Genomic DNA, 14894 nt, shown 5'->3' with positions numbered 1-14894 from the left:
ACCTACCATGTGCCAGACAGTGTCTTAGGATCTAAAGATGTAGCCCTGAATGAAACAAAGTCCCTGCTCTCATACAGCATACAGTCTCTCTCACCTGGATCACACAGTAACCTTTTAACTGATCTCTGTCTCTAGCTTTGTTCTTGCCTTCATCCACACTCCTCACAGCTGCTGGTCATTCACTTATGGTTTTCTTCTATGACAAAAAACTCAATTAAAAAAAAGGACAATAGGGCTTCTCTGGTGGCGCAGCCGTTAAGAATCCACCTGCTGATGCAGGGGCCACGAGTTCGAGCCCTGGCCCGGAAAGATCCCACGTGCCATGGAGCAACTAAGCCCATGAGCCACAACTACTGAGCCCACGCACCACAACTACTGAAGTCCACGTGCCTAGAGCCCGTGCTCCACAACAAGAGAAGCCACCATGATGAGAAGCCCGCACATCGCAAGGAAGAGTAGCTCCTACCCACTGCAACTAGAGAAAGCCTGCACGCAGCAACGAAGATCCAACACAGCCAAAAATAAAATTAAAATAAAATAAGTAAATTTTAAAAAAAGGACAACAGACTTGAAAGATCCTCTTTCACAAAAGAGGGTATCAAAATGGCCAATAAGTGTATAATACGCTTATTTAAGAGTCATAAGATGTCATTACTCACAAGGGAAATTTAAATTACGATGACAATGGGAATCTACTACATGCCTACCAGAATGGCTAAAAAAAAGTTTACTGACCATACCAAGTATTAAAGATGATATGAGCATATGAAATTCTCATACAATGCTGACAGCAGTGTGAATTGGTACATTCACTTTGGAAAACTGGGAGTATCTCCTTAGGCTAAACCAAAGTCTACTAATGACCCATAAATTCCACTGCTAGGTATTTATATGAGAGGAATGACTAAGTATGTCCACCAAAAATCTTATGCAGTAATGTTCATAACAACTTTATTCATAAAAAGCCAAAAATAAACTGCAAACAACCCAAATGTCCATCAACAAAATGCATAAACTGTGATAAGTTCATATAATGGAATACTATACAGCAATGATAAAAATAAAACAATTGGTCCACTGTTACATATAACAGGGACACATTTCACACATATTACAATGTACAAAGCCAGATACAAAATAGCACCTACTGTAGAATTTAATTTATAGAGGAAGCATAAAGAAGACATGATGCATGATTTCATTTAAGAAGAGGCAAAACAGACTACAATGCTAGAAGTCAGAATTAACTCTTAGGAAAGCTGGGAGGCAGTAGAGAGTGTACTGTCTGGGAAAGAGTAGAAAGAATTCTTGGGTGTTAGAAACATTGCATATCTTGATCTGGGTGGTGGTTACACAAGTGTATATATGTAAAAAGTAATCAAGATCTACCACTATGATTTTTGCCCTTTAGTGCATGTATTTTGTTATCTCAAGTTAAAAAACAAACAACATCAACAAAAACTCTTAGGGACTTCCCTGGTGGCGCAGTGGTTAAGAATCCACCTGCCAATGCAGGGGACACAGGTTCGAGCCCTGGTCTGGGAAGATCTCACATGCCGTGGAGCAACTAAGCCCGTGCACTACAACTACTGAGGCTGCACTCTAGAGCCTGCAAGCCACAACCACTGAGCTCATGTGCCACAACTAGTGAAGCCCGCATGCCTAGAGCCCATGCTCCGCAACGAGAAGCCCATGCACCGCAACAAAGAGTAGCCCATGCTCTCCACAACTAGAGAAAGCCCGCGTGTGGCAATGAAGACCCAACACAGCCAAAACTAACTAACTAACTAACTAACTAAATAAAAATTTTAAAAACCTCTTAGATGTTGCCTTAGCAGAGTCAATCCCAAGTGCCTGAACATGCCATACAAGATCCCCGGGATGTGGCCCCCACCTACTTCTCCAGCTTTATTTTTCACCACCATCTGCCTCATATTTTATACTCTAGCAACAAAAGTATGAAGGTTTCCCTGTATACAAGATATTCTTTTTCACTCTAGGTCTTGTTTGGCTCAAGTATTCCCCTAAATCTGGGATGTTAAACCCCTATTCATCCTTTAAGTCACATTCAACTCAGGAAGCTCTTTCAAGAAATCTTTTTATAGCCCAGTGTATATTAGGTTGCCCCTCTGATGTTCCCAATACATTCTAAACTCTTTCTATAAGAGGAAGTCCATACTGTTGTATGCTGTTGTATGGCATATATTTGTTCAACAATTGTTAAATGACTGAAAAATATCACTACTTGATTGTAGCAAGTTTCATATTTCTAAAGATAGTGTTGGACAATTCACATAAAAGGTAAGAGAGCTGAATCTATCATCACAAGATGAGTTCAATCTTTTTTTTTGCGGTACACGGGCCTCTCACTGTTGTGGCCTCTCCCGTTGCAGAGCACAGGCTCCGGATGCTCAGGCCCAGCAGCCCTGGCTTGGACCCAGCCACTCTGTGGCATGTGGGATCTTCCCGGACTGGGGCACGAATCCGTGTCCCCTGCATCGGCAGGCGGATTCTCAACCACTACGCCACCAGGGAAGCCCGAGTTCAATTTTTTAATGCTGGTACTTAATCTTTAGAAGATAGTATACCTCCAAAATTAACCACATTCTTAAAACTACCTATAAGCGAGGTAAAGCTAAAAGTGAAGTGACAGATTAAAAAGATAAGGATAAAGAAACTAATCTGAAAAGGCTACATATTGCATGAGTCCAACTATACAATATTATATATTCCACATAAACATATAAAAAGACGCTCTACATCATATGTTATCAGGGACATGCAAATTAAAACAATGTGATACCACTACACACTATTAGAATGGCCAAAATTTGGAACACGGACAACACCAAATGTTGACCAAGATGTGGCGCCAACAGGAACTCTCATTCATTGCAGATAGGAATGCAAAATCGGGCAACCACTTTGAAAAACAGTTTGACATTGTCTTACAAAACTAAACATACTCTTACCATACGATCCAGCAATCACTCTCCTTGATATTTACTCAAAGGAGCTGAAAACTTGTATCTACACAAAAACCTGCACATGGATATTTATAGCAGCTTTATTCATAATTGTAAAACTTGTAAGCAACCAACCAAGATGTCCACCAGTGGTACAACTGTGGTACAACCAGACAATGGAATATTATTCAGTACTAAAAAAGAAATGAGCTATCAAATCACGAAAAGACATGTAAGAAACTTAAATGCATATTGTATGATTCCAGCTATAGGACACTTTGGAAAAGGCAAAACTATGGAGACAATAAAAAGAACAGTGGATGCTAGAAGCTGGGGTGAGGAAGGATGAATATGCAGAGCAAAGAGGATTTTTAAACCAATGAAAATATTCTGTATGGTACTATAATAATGGATACCTGTCATTATACATTTGTGCAAATCCACAGAATGTATAACACCGAGAGTGAACCCTAATATAAACTATGGACTTTAAGCATCAATGTAAGTTCATCAATTGTAATTAACGTACCACTCTGGCAGTGGATGTTGATAATAAGGGTGGCTATGCATGTGTGGAGGCAGCTGAGTATGCGGGAAATCTTTGTACCTTCTTCTCAATTTTACTGTGAACCCAAGACTGCTCTAAAACAAACAAATCAACCAACCAACCAACCAAGTCTTTTAAAAACAAAAAAGAATACTAAAAAAAAAATCAACAAGTGAACCTGAAATCTCTCTCAAAAATGGAGATTCTATTGACAGGATTTTGCTCCCCACCCATTCTTTCCCCTCTGCCCCTCACCATTTTGTCATGATACACTTAAGATGCTTAAAGTTTTAACACTCTGAGAACAATGAATTAAATAATGCACGTCAATCACTATGGGAATAGGTACTACAACTTCAATATTCAAAGATGCTTTCATGACATTATCTGTTCTAAGCTTTGTGATATTCCAAGTTACTCTTACATGCTTTTAAAGAGTTTTAAATATTACATTTTCTATTCTAAGGATTTTATTATTTCAAAAAACCCTCTCTCTCTACTGCCCTCATTTTTTCTAATGCAGTAGAAAGAGAATATATTGGAAGGGACTTTTGTGCCCTTATGAGATTTTGTCAACTGCAAACCTACATAATAAAATGACATTTCTGAAAAAACTGACTCAGATAACTCATAACTCAGCTTTTCTAAATATATGGAGAGCCTTATGTTTTAAAAAAGTTTTTAATAAATTTAAAGAGAGGACAGATTCGAGCAAAGAGTGACAGTTTTAATCAAAACAGTAATTAATGTAAAAGCTGACATATAAAACATGGGTTTTAAAAGCAGTAATTATAGGGAAAGCATTTCAAAATGAAGTTTAAAATTCAGGCTTTTTTTTTTTTTTAAAATACAGTACTTAAACATGGAAGACTACTACTCTTTAACAGAATGTCTCCACAAAAATGAACTTTTGAGCAAGCATAACCAGTATACAGAGAAGATCAAATCAAGACCTTACACAGTATAGCTATTTTCAGCAAAAGTAGAGGTAAAGCTTACCCCAAAATAAAGGCAAAAGAGCTCTGGAAACTTTAACATGATAATTTAAATAATGTTTAAGAAAGTACAAGTTCATGTGGTAACCAAATTGGATTTTACAAAGTATTTGAATAGAATACAAATGTAAATCAGTACCAATAGAGAATTTTGGATGGCAACAATGTTCAGTTAAATTCTATTCACCCTTACCAGGCAATTCATATTAGTACAGGTAATTAATTTTTATTATGTAAAGTGGGTCACACACAGAAGAAAAAATATTTTTCCATAATAACTGAATTATACAGAAATAAGATAAATTTCTTATTTAAGATAAGAAATAAGATAAACTTCTTCATTTCAAGTTCTACTTTTTTAAAGAATGAGTACATTAGTATTTATTAAATCTATAGCTATAGCCTCTATAGTTTTGATTTATAGTATTTTAAATTACATAGTACATAATCAAACAGTCCTCAATAATCTCTTCAAAAGTGACCGCAACTTTAAAATTAATTGTAAAAGCATCCCAACTAGTGGAGATCCCAAGAGAGAACTAGAAAAAGGAGTTCTAGATTCTAATCTCAACTCTGCCAGTTATTAGCTCTGAGACCTGTTCATCTCTGATAAATATTCAAAAGGTTTAGAGAAAAAATAAGAAAGAAAAAGATGACTCCAGATTTTAGGGACAAGAAGCGTGGAGTAAAAGATGATGCCCTGAGAAGAAACCATATTATAATGGACAGTATCTGGAAAGGCTGATTCTTTGGAGGGAGTAAAGGATTTTAAATTATGTCAAGTTTAGGATTGCTGGCAGCACAAGCAAAAACATTGAAAAGGTAGGCTTAGGACAAATTGAGGCCATGTAAATGGTAAGTTCTCTGTGAGAGTGAATATAAATGGAGAACCGGACTTTGGTTTATATCAGCATTCTTCAATAGAACTTCCTGAGATGATGGAAATGTGCTATATCTGCATTTTCCAATATGGTAGCCACTAGCCACATGTGGCTATTAAGCCCCTGAAATGTGGCTGGTGCAACTGAGGAATTTAAAATTTTGATTTTAATTAATTAAAACTTAAATTTATCCATACAACAGAGTACTATTTAGTAATAAAAAGAAATGAGCTATCAAGTCACAGAGAGACATGGAAGAACCTTAAATGTACGTTGCTAAGTGAAAGAAGACAATCTCACCCATAGAACTGTACAACACAAAGAGTGAACTGTAATGTAAACTATGGACTTTAGTTAATAATTTGTCAATATTGGTTTATCAATTATAACAAATGTAAGATGTTAACAGAAATAACTGTGGGGGAAGGTATATATGGAAATTATACCTTCAGTGCAATTTTTCTATAAACCTAAAACTGCTCTAAAAAAAATCCATTAAAAATTTTAAATTTAAGTACTCACATGTAGCTAGTGGCTGATATTAAACAGCACAGGTCCATATTAATGAAAGACTGATGTGGAAAGAAAATGAGAACGGTATTTCATTTCTGACCACCAACTCCATAAATACACAAAGTTTAATTGTATCTTGAATACTAACAATTGACAGCAGAAAATTTTCAAATATTCTAGATGAATATCTTTCTAAAGTGATTTTTGTTAAACAAAATTTAAGGAAGAAAACAACATTTATTGAATGGGTACTATACTATAGATATATGTTAACTCATTTAAATTGCAAAACAATCCTTTCAAAGAAGATATTACCATTTCTGGTTTTAGAGATGAAGAATCATAAAGCTTATGTGATAAAAGATGGGAACGTAGATACATCTGACTCCAAAGTGTATGTTCTAATATATTCTTTATATAGTTTTATGATTCCCAAAATCAAAAACATAAGTGAATTTTCCCACAATGAATCTATCATCAGGAACAACAGGTTATATAGCAGAATACAATAATTAATTAATGATATACTCAGAGTCTAAAAAAATGTCCCTGTATTAAACTGTCCCATGCTAATGTGATTTTTACCTCATTACCCTTCTTGCTGTCCATATTACCTAGAGTACCTTTACTCCCACATCTAATTTGCATGTTTTAATCTGCTGTGAAATTAGAAAACAGATTAAATTCTGCTGTGAAAATATCAAGCTTCTTAGAATTATGTACAGAGCAAGAGAGGTTCTAAGCCAGTGCCTTAGTGTAGATGATTTAGTTCATTAACTTTGTGATAAAGGTCTTTTTGTCTACTTCTTATTCTAAATTGGGATCAGGTTAGATGACATACTGTTCTATAATAAAGCTAAGAATATAATGATCCTGTTTCATTCACATATGTTCCACTAAACCATACTTTCAAGCATAGATCTCTGAACTTAACCTCATTTAAAGATGCTATTTTATGATTAAATGTATTAATTTAGTACACTAGCTTTCTAATAAATTACTGTTAAAGATTAATCAGATGTATATAAACATAGAAATATTAATATTTACAGAGTTGATATTTCCTGAAAAAAGCCAGTATTAAAGAAAAGCAGGAATTTTACTGCATTGAGTTCTAAATATTCGTTATAATTCTTTACATCACTTTTTAAGTGGTTCTTATAACTAAATTTAATAGTTAAATAAAATTTTCCTAAAAGGGGGGAAATTAGTATCAAAATTTAAATTCTTCTTCCCGACTTAGAGCTTCTGTATCTGTAAAATATTACAAATCTTTAACAGTAACATAAAATCTGTATTTCACTTCTCACCATAAATGTTAAGATTTAAATTTAATTAGGGGAAGTACCTAATTTTGAATTTAAGTCAAAGATGAAAGAAAAAAAGCCTGTTTATTTTCTCCCTCAATCAAACAAACAATTTAAAAAAGCTACAAACCAATTGCTTCTGTTAACAGTGTCTGTTTTTGGAGGGAGTCAGGTATAGACCCAAGACCAAGGATTCAAAGATTTATTCAACAAGCAGAGTGTCAGGCAAATCATAACTCTAAACAGGCTCAAAGATTAGCTGAATAAAAGTAATAAAGTTAGGGGACTTTCCTGGTGGTCCAGTGGTTAAGAATCCGTCTTCCAATGCAGGGGATGCAGGTTCGACCTCTGGTCGGGGAACTAAGATCCCACATGACAAGAGGCAAATAACCCCACGCGCTGCAACTACAGAGCCCACGTGCTCTAGAGCCCATGCACCACAACTAGAGATCCCATGCACTCTGAAGCCCATGTGCCACGACTACTGAGCCTGTGTGCTCTGGAGCCCGCGTGCCACAGCTAGAGAGAAACCCATGTGCTAGAGAGAAGCCTGTGCGCCACAACAAAAGATTCCTGCGTGCTGCAACTAAGACCCGACGGAGCCAAAAACAAAAAAAAACAAAAAAAAAAACAAAAAAAGTAATACAGTTAGATTCATACAGATTAAAGAGTTTCAATCTAACAATCATTTTCTAATATAACCTCATATAAGTCCTTGTCTATTAATATTCTAAGTTTCTTCTATATATTAAGAAAAAACAAAAGCCAAACAAGCTATAGATAAGACTATTCATTGCTCACATTTGTATAGAACATTAAAACTTAGTTAATTCTCACAACTCAACGAGGAAATACTAATGAGTCTGAGAGCTTAAGTACAACTTCTTTGGAGTGATCAAGATGAAAAGTTCGAACTGCTGTGACTTCCAACTTTTCTTCCATAAAGAATCCCTGGCAGCATGCCTACTGTAATTAGAGAATAATGTAAAGAATGAGGTGGGTTTTGATTCCTAACAATCATATCCCAAAGTTTTTTCCTGCAATCTCAATTATACATAGCACTCTTGCTCAATCTTGGCTCAAAATCATTTTAGGTAATATTCATAAAGACAGAGAGTAGAATGGTGGTTGCCAGGGACTGGGGGAGGGGGGGATGGGGAGTAACTGCTCAATGGGCACAAGAGTTTCCTTTTGGGGTGATAAAATGTTTTGGAACTTGATAAAGGTAGTGGTTGCACAACACTGTGAATGTACTGCCAATGAACTGTTCACTTTAAAATGGTTAATTTTATGTTATGCGATTTAAACCTCCATTTAAAAAAAAATTTATGTTAAGATATATAGACCACTGTAGAACTCTTCTTCAAAAACACTGCTACCACATTCAAATGCTATTTAGATCTTGCAGATATTTAGAAAAAAATGCATTACAAACTAAATTATTACCTTATATGCACAGTAATGGGTGTGTACTGATATCAGTGCTAAAATGCTTGACAAACATCAAACATACATTTATAAACAATCTCAAATAAATATAAATGAACCTTAAGACATTTATTCCTCTAGGGCAGAACATAATTTGAGTCAGTTCAACTGTGCATGTAAGATGAACTCAAAATTTTACTAGAATTCTTTTCTCAAACCTCAATCAGGAAAATATTGTGAACTGATAAGAAATGTCTAACATTACATAAAGAATAAATAAGAATATAAGAAGTAAACAGACACAAATCTGACCAATAATGGATATAAATAAATATGCTAAAGCTAACTGTCTTGGAGATGTAGCACAACATCACTTCAGATTAAGTAAACTTCACACTTGAAAATGTATAGAATCGGGACTTCCCTGGTGGTGCAGTGGTTAAGACTCCATGCTCCCAATGCAGGGGGCTGGAGTTCGATCCCTGCTCAGGGAACTAGATCCCACATGCATGCAGCAACTAAGAGTTCGCACGCCACAACTAAGACCTGGCGCAACCAAATAAAAATAAATAAATAAATAAATATTTAAAAAAAGAGAAAACGTATAGAATCAACATTAAAAAACTTTGGAGTAAGAAAAATTCCTTTATATAAATGGCTGAAAAATTAATATTATGCTATAACCTCCAAGGCTAGTCCAAATCCAGTCTAGACTCCAGGATTAAACAAAAAAGAAGGTGATCTTAAAGAAGATCCTAACCAACAGGCTGATTTTGAAATCTGTGACTGTTCTGATGCAGGTCAATCTGAGAATTTAAATCCACTTGAATCCAATCCCAAAGAATACCTCAACTCCTGAGCATGGACATAGCCAAAACTAAACCAGGTCAGTATACCCTGCCAAGGAACATCCTGCTCCGAAGTGTCCACCAAACAAGGATCACTTATCAGTTTATTCTTCACTTTACTGGGTGCCAACCATTGGCAAGATATATGTAAGAGTGGACTGATTAGACCCCACCAAACTCCATTTCAAGCTCTAAAATCTGGAGATAGAAAATACTGCATAATTCTAAATGGTCTAAGGCTTTAAAAAATTATAAATGAAGAATTCCAAATGTTAGCTGACCTGACTTAACACTACCGAATGTTACTAAAGTCATTTTAAAACTTCCCTAAGGGCCTTCCCTGGTGGCAAAGTGGTTAAACTCTGCTTGCCAATGTAGGGGACGTGGGTTCAAGCCCTGGTCCAGGAAGATCCCACATGCCACGGAGCAACTAAGCCCATGAGCCACAACTACTGAGCCTGTGCTCTAGAGCTCGTGAGCCACAACTACTGAGCCCGCATGCCACAACTACTGGAGCCCATGCTCCACAACAAGAGAAGCCACTGCAATGAGAAGTCCACGCACCGCAACGAAGAGTAGCCCCCGCTCGCCGCAACTAGAGAAGTCCTGCGTGCAGCAATGAAGACCAAACGCAGCCAAAAATAAATAAAGTTATTTAAAAAAAAAATAAAAAAATAAAACTTTCCTAAGTATTTATTTCAAAGGTACAACTTAGCTAACTGCTTATATAACAAATTAAAGCCATGAAACAATTTCAGCAATACCACAAATCTGCCCTATGTAAACGGTATGAGTTTCTATATTTACGGCATTCAGATCTGCTAAAAGCAAATATAAGTGCTTCTTTTGTTAATTCACACGAGTAAATACGTTCTCAAACTTATAAGTGAATAATTTGGCAGTGTACAAATAATGATAATAGAAAAGATATTAGAGCTGAAGGCAAGCACAGTATTACAAAACACAGTTCATGTTTTTTAAAAAAAAAGGAATCCATAAATACAGGAGATGCTTCAAAGTTTAACCTTGGGACATACGGCAGCAGTAGCAATAGTAAAGCATCTAATTTGTGTCACAAGACTTCGGTTTGAGTAAGCTTTTTTGCCTATTAATTAAGTGGCCTTTTTGCTAGTTATAGCTACTTAGCTTCTCCTAAGCCTCAGATTCTTCCTATATTACAGACTAATTAGGAGGAATAAATGAGAATATTTTTACTCATTCACTCATTTAACAAATGTGCTTTGAAAAATTGTTATTTTAAATTTTTTATGTACAAAAAAACCCTTTCAAATTTCTCCAAATGAAACAAACATATATTAACTTTTAATATTACCGAGAAAATACAAATCTAATTTTTAAGCTATGGTCCCAAAACTTCTTGGAAGGAAATTCTTAAATATTACTTGAGAAAATCTGAACTGACATAATCGGAATAAACACTGATATTGAAGACATAACAATTGAGGGATCACGTCTTAAAACAGTCTGACACAAATAAAAACAGAATTCAATATCAAGCATAAATTGGGACCCAGACTCAATGACTGCTGGGTCAGCATCTAATTTCAAACACAAAACCTTAACACTTAAAAATCTTTGTTTTTAGGAAAATGATGAGGCAAATTAGTCCTTGACACAACATAAGATTTGTTTTCACAACAAAGCACACTGACCACTTACAACTTACAAATTCATACATTACTACAATTATTCTAATAGGTTTAGAGTCACAGATAAATTTAAGTATCATTATGAGATAGAGTTTACTTGCATTCTGTACCAACTAACAAAATTCAGCCAAAAAAATTGATTAAATCATGACTTTGAATACTTAAAAAAAAGTCCCTTTTGAAATTTATTCCCAAAAAATTCACATCAGCAGAAGCCATGTGAAAGTTGTTCTTTCCCCACTACCTAAAAAGTCAAAACATCCACATTATTTATACTAGGCTTAAAATGAAAGTCATTCATATTCATCCATTATACTTCAATCATAAGCAACAATAAAACAGTCCAACCTCCACGTTTATCCAATTTCTAGTCTACTTACTGTCAACTTTTGTGGAAGAACCAAGGCCCAGTGCCTCCCATTAAACTTCATATAACCTTAAAACGCTCTGAATTACAACAGATACGGACAATTCTAATTAGAAATTCACCTTAAAAATGGGTGAAAGATATTAACTGGCATTTTATCTGCCCAGCACAGGTCCTTTTAAGAACACAAACTAAATGAACCACGCAATTTAATATTAAACAGTGGAAAGCAGTCTTTTGGAGACATCCAAACAATTTTAATATAAATTCTCCATACGTATAGAAACTGACATAGAAATAACTTGGATAATTTTCCCCTTCACTTGGAAAGGTACATGGTAGATGTTTTGAGAAATTAAGTTTAGGAGAAATAGTAGTTAACTGTTGAAGTTTCAGAAATCACTATGCAGGGCAACTATAATAAGGAGCTGTCTCTTTTTCAGCCTAAACATTCAATACAGAACAGTTGTTCCTAGTTCTGAAAATTATAAAAAAGGACAAGAAGTTCTAGCCTGGAGACGAAGCTCTTCTGTCTCCTGAAAAAATGCTTCATTAGGTCCATTTTATGCTAGTTAACATTGTTTCTTATGCGGCACATTAATAATTCACAACGGTTCCTTTGAAGAAAAAAGTTCTATTCAAACATTACAATTTGTCTTCGCGTTGCCAGCAAGCGGCTTTGTTTCCAGTTTCAGGGACTATTCTGGGATGTCAAGAGTTACATTATCTACTGTTCCAAAAGAGCCCTAGTTCCACTCTCACCGGGACGTGGGCAAAACTGATGTTTAGAGAGAACTGATGCCTAGAAATGTTTAAAGAGGAACATCCTTCAGCCCTCTATCTCTCTCCATCCCTTGATAATCACATTTTACCTGGCAGAATTGTTGGTGTTGCTGCACTTAAATTTTTTTGAAAAACACCTGCAAACACAACCTCCCTAGCGCCGCCAGGAAGAAAAAAAAGACTATCGGGCTCGATCTGCAGTAGCTCCAGGGAAACAGACATCGTAAAACCCACTTGGCCGAAGAACGGGAGTGCTTAAGGGGGAGGGGGAGGGAGCAGCCTTGAGGTGCAGGCGGCGCCTGTTTACAGACGCCCTCACTTCCCCCACCCCCACAGACTGGGGGTCCAAAAAGCATTTCCCGAACGCACTCTGCTCCCGCCAAGGTCCTCGGACGAACAGCGGGGCTGGGCAGCCCTGTGGCCCCCTCCCTCTGGCCGAAGCCTCCCTCGCCCTCCCCTCGACCAGGGCGGCGTCTGCACCTCCCCACGGCCTACCCACCCCGGCAGGCCCTCCAGGCGGCACGCGGAGGCCCGAGGCCTAAAGGACGCCGGGCACTGACAAGCCCCTCGGCCGCCGGCGGGGCCTGAGGCCGGGCGGGCGGACGCTACGGCCGAGGAGCCGAGGGCGGCCGAGGACAGCCCCTGCCCCGCCGCGGCTGCCTATTGTTTCCGACGGAGGCCGGGCCGCAGCCGCCCGGCTCCCCACGCCGCTGCCGCTGCCGCCGCCGCCGCCTGCCGCTCGCTCACCGCGCTGGTCCGAGCAGCAGCTCCTCTCAGCTCCGAGTCCCCGCGGCCGTCGCCACCGCCGCGGCAGCCACCGCCGCCGCCAATGCCACCGTCGACTCTGACTCTGTCCCAGGCCGCCGGACAACGGCCGCCGCTGCCACCGCCAGCGCCGCCTCCGGCCTCCCACCTGCTGCTGAGGCTGCTCCTGCAGCAGGGGCCATCTTGTTGGTCTGCCTCCTCTTCCTCCTCCTCCTCCTCCTCCACCCCGTCGCTCGTTGTCTTCGTCCCCTTCCTCTTCCTCGGGCTCCGGCCCGCCCCAGAGACTGGGGCGGAGACCAGAGTGAGGCCCCTCCTTCCAGGGGCGGGGCAAGCAGACGGGCGGGGCGGGCGCGGGAGCAAAGCTCTGAGTCACCGGCCACCAACGCCCGGGAGGGAGGGTGGTGTCGCTTACCGCCTGGACCCGGAGCGCACCACCCCCTGAGCAGAAGAACTGGTCCACCAGCGCCTCGGCGCCCAGCGGGCAAGTGGCCAGATGGTGAATTGGAAAATTTCTGACGTTTCCATCCAATCCCGCGCTTACCTCTCCCCCTTGGCTTTCTCTTAGCCTCGTCCCTCTGCTCTTGTTTCTTTTTCACATCTCTCCTCCTCCACCCCAGAAGAATTTGTTCTTATCCTGTTTTATCCTGGTTCTTGATCACACCAGCTTTGCCCTAGTCATTTCCCTCACAGACTCCCCCAAAGAGTTCAGCCTCCCAGCAGGGGTAAACAGCCCAAAGGCCTGGACACTCACTGCCCCAAAACGTCTCTCCAGGCCTATGTGACCAATTAAGAGCTGTCTGGGGCAGGACAGAAAAAGATTCAGCCCTTAGAAGAGTTATTGGATCTAAAGCTAACCTTATGATTATTTGAAGTTTCTTCTCCATTATGGAAAAGAAGCCATTTTCATTTTGGGTAAAATGGGAGTCCCCTTTCAAGACAATTCAGTTTAGCCAAACCCTTGCTTTTAAGAAAGGAGAGAAATGGAATTCTTTTCATACCATACAGTCCTAATTTCAAAATAAATCGTTTAGAATAGAGGAGAGAGATGGTCCTCAAGTAAGCACCCAGCTAATACTCTTGTTCATTATCACCCTCCCCCTGCTTTTTTTTTTGTTTTTTCTTCAGGTCTGGCCAAGTGAGCAGAGATTTTGCTTTCCTGTCCTTTCTTCATTGCATACATCCCCAATACCAAGAGAAGTACTATATTTAGAGAAGCTTCTGCTTTTAAGGTGATAAATTCAATTACTGTAACAGCTAGTGTTCTTATATTATTTGTAAATAATATATCACACACCTTCCTAAACTCTAAGCAGGGAAGAGTTCTTTTTAGTTACTAACACCCTCCTGCTACTCAGATTTCAGCTTCTTTTAGAAGACCTATTGATGTCTTTCTGCTGATTGGAATTTACTCCTTTGAAGTGGGCTAAATCTGTAACCATTTCTTCAACCCGCTAAATAGTAACCCCAGTCCTACAAAGAGCAAATTTCTAGCTACCATGGAGGGATTAGGTTAGTGTGTGCTAATCTAAAGGCTATCCGTCAGCCAGGCCTCAGTCCCCTGCTGGGAAAAAAACAGATTAATCTGTTCCTCCAGTTTTTCCTCCTCCTCCCTTCTCACTCCTAGGGAACCTTCCACAACAGAAGGTTTTAGCGGCTGTTGCTAGGCAAACATGCCAACTTCCCTGTTTAGGTGAGGCAACTTTCAATAGAATCAACCTAGATAATATAATTTCTTTGAACTATTAATAGTTACACCTCAACAGGTAGACCCCCTTCAATGTTCCCTTAAAAAAATATGATTTTTAAGTTAAATTTGTTTTTATT

At 38.6% G+C, this 14894-nt stretch overlaps 1 protein-coding gene across 3 annotated transcripts in view; it reads right to left on the bottom strand.

Moving 5' to 3' along the window:
* The window catches only part of RC3H1 (ring finger and CCCH-type domains 1), an 89416-nt gene extending 76120 nt beyond the window's left edge, over positions 1-13296 (bottom strand). For 2 of the 3 annotated variants that reach the window (XM_082834649.1, XM_082834651.1), the window contains exon 1: positions 13053-13296. The gene's annotated coding sequence lies outside the window, so the exon portion shown is untranslated. The remainder of the gene's footprint in view (positions 1-13052) is intronic. The other variant, XM_082834650.1, reaches the window with a different exon arrangement.
* Between the last annotated feature and the right edge of the window lie 1598 nt (positions 13297-14894).

This window comes from Leucopleurus acutus (assembly GCF_964270905.1).
Source record: "Leucopleurus acutus genome assembly, chromosome: 2".
Classification (NCBI taxonomy): Eukaryota; Metazoa; Chordata; class Mammalia; order Artiodactyla; family Delphinidae; genus Leucopleurus; species Leucopleurus acutus.
Note: the sequence above shows the minus strand (reverse complement) of the source record. Positions and strands in the feature narration are given on the sequence as shown.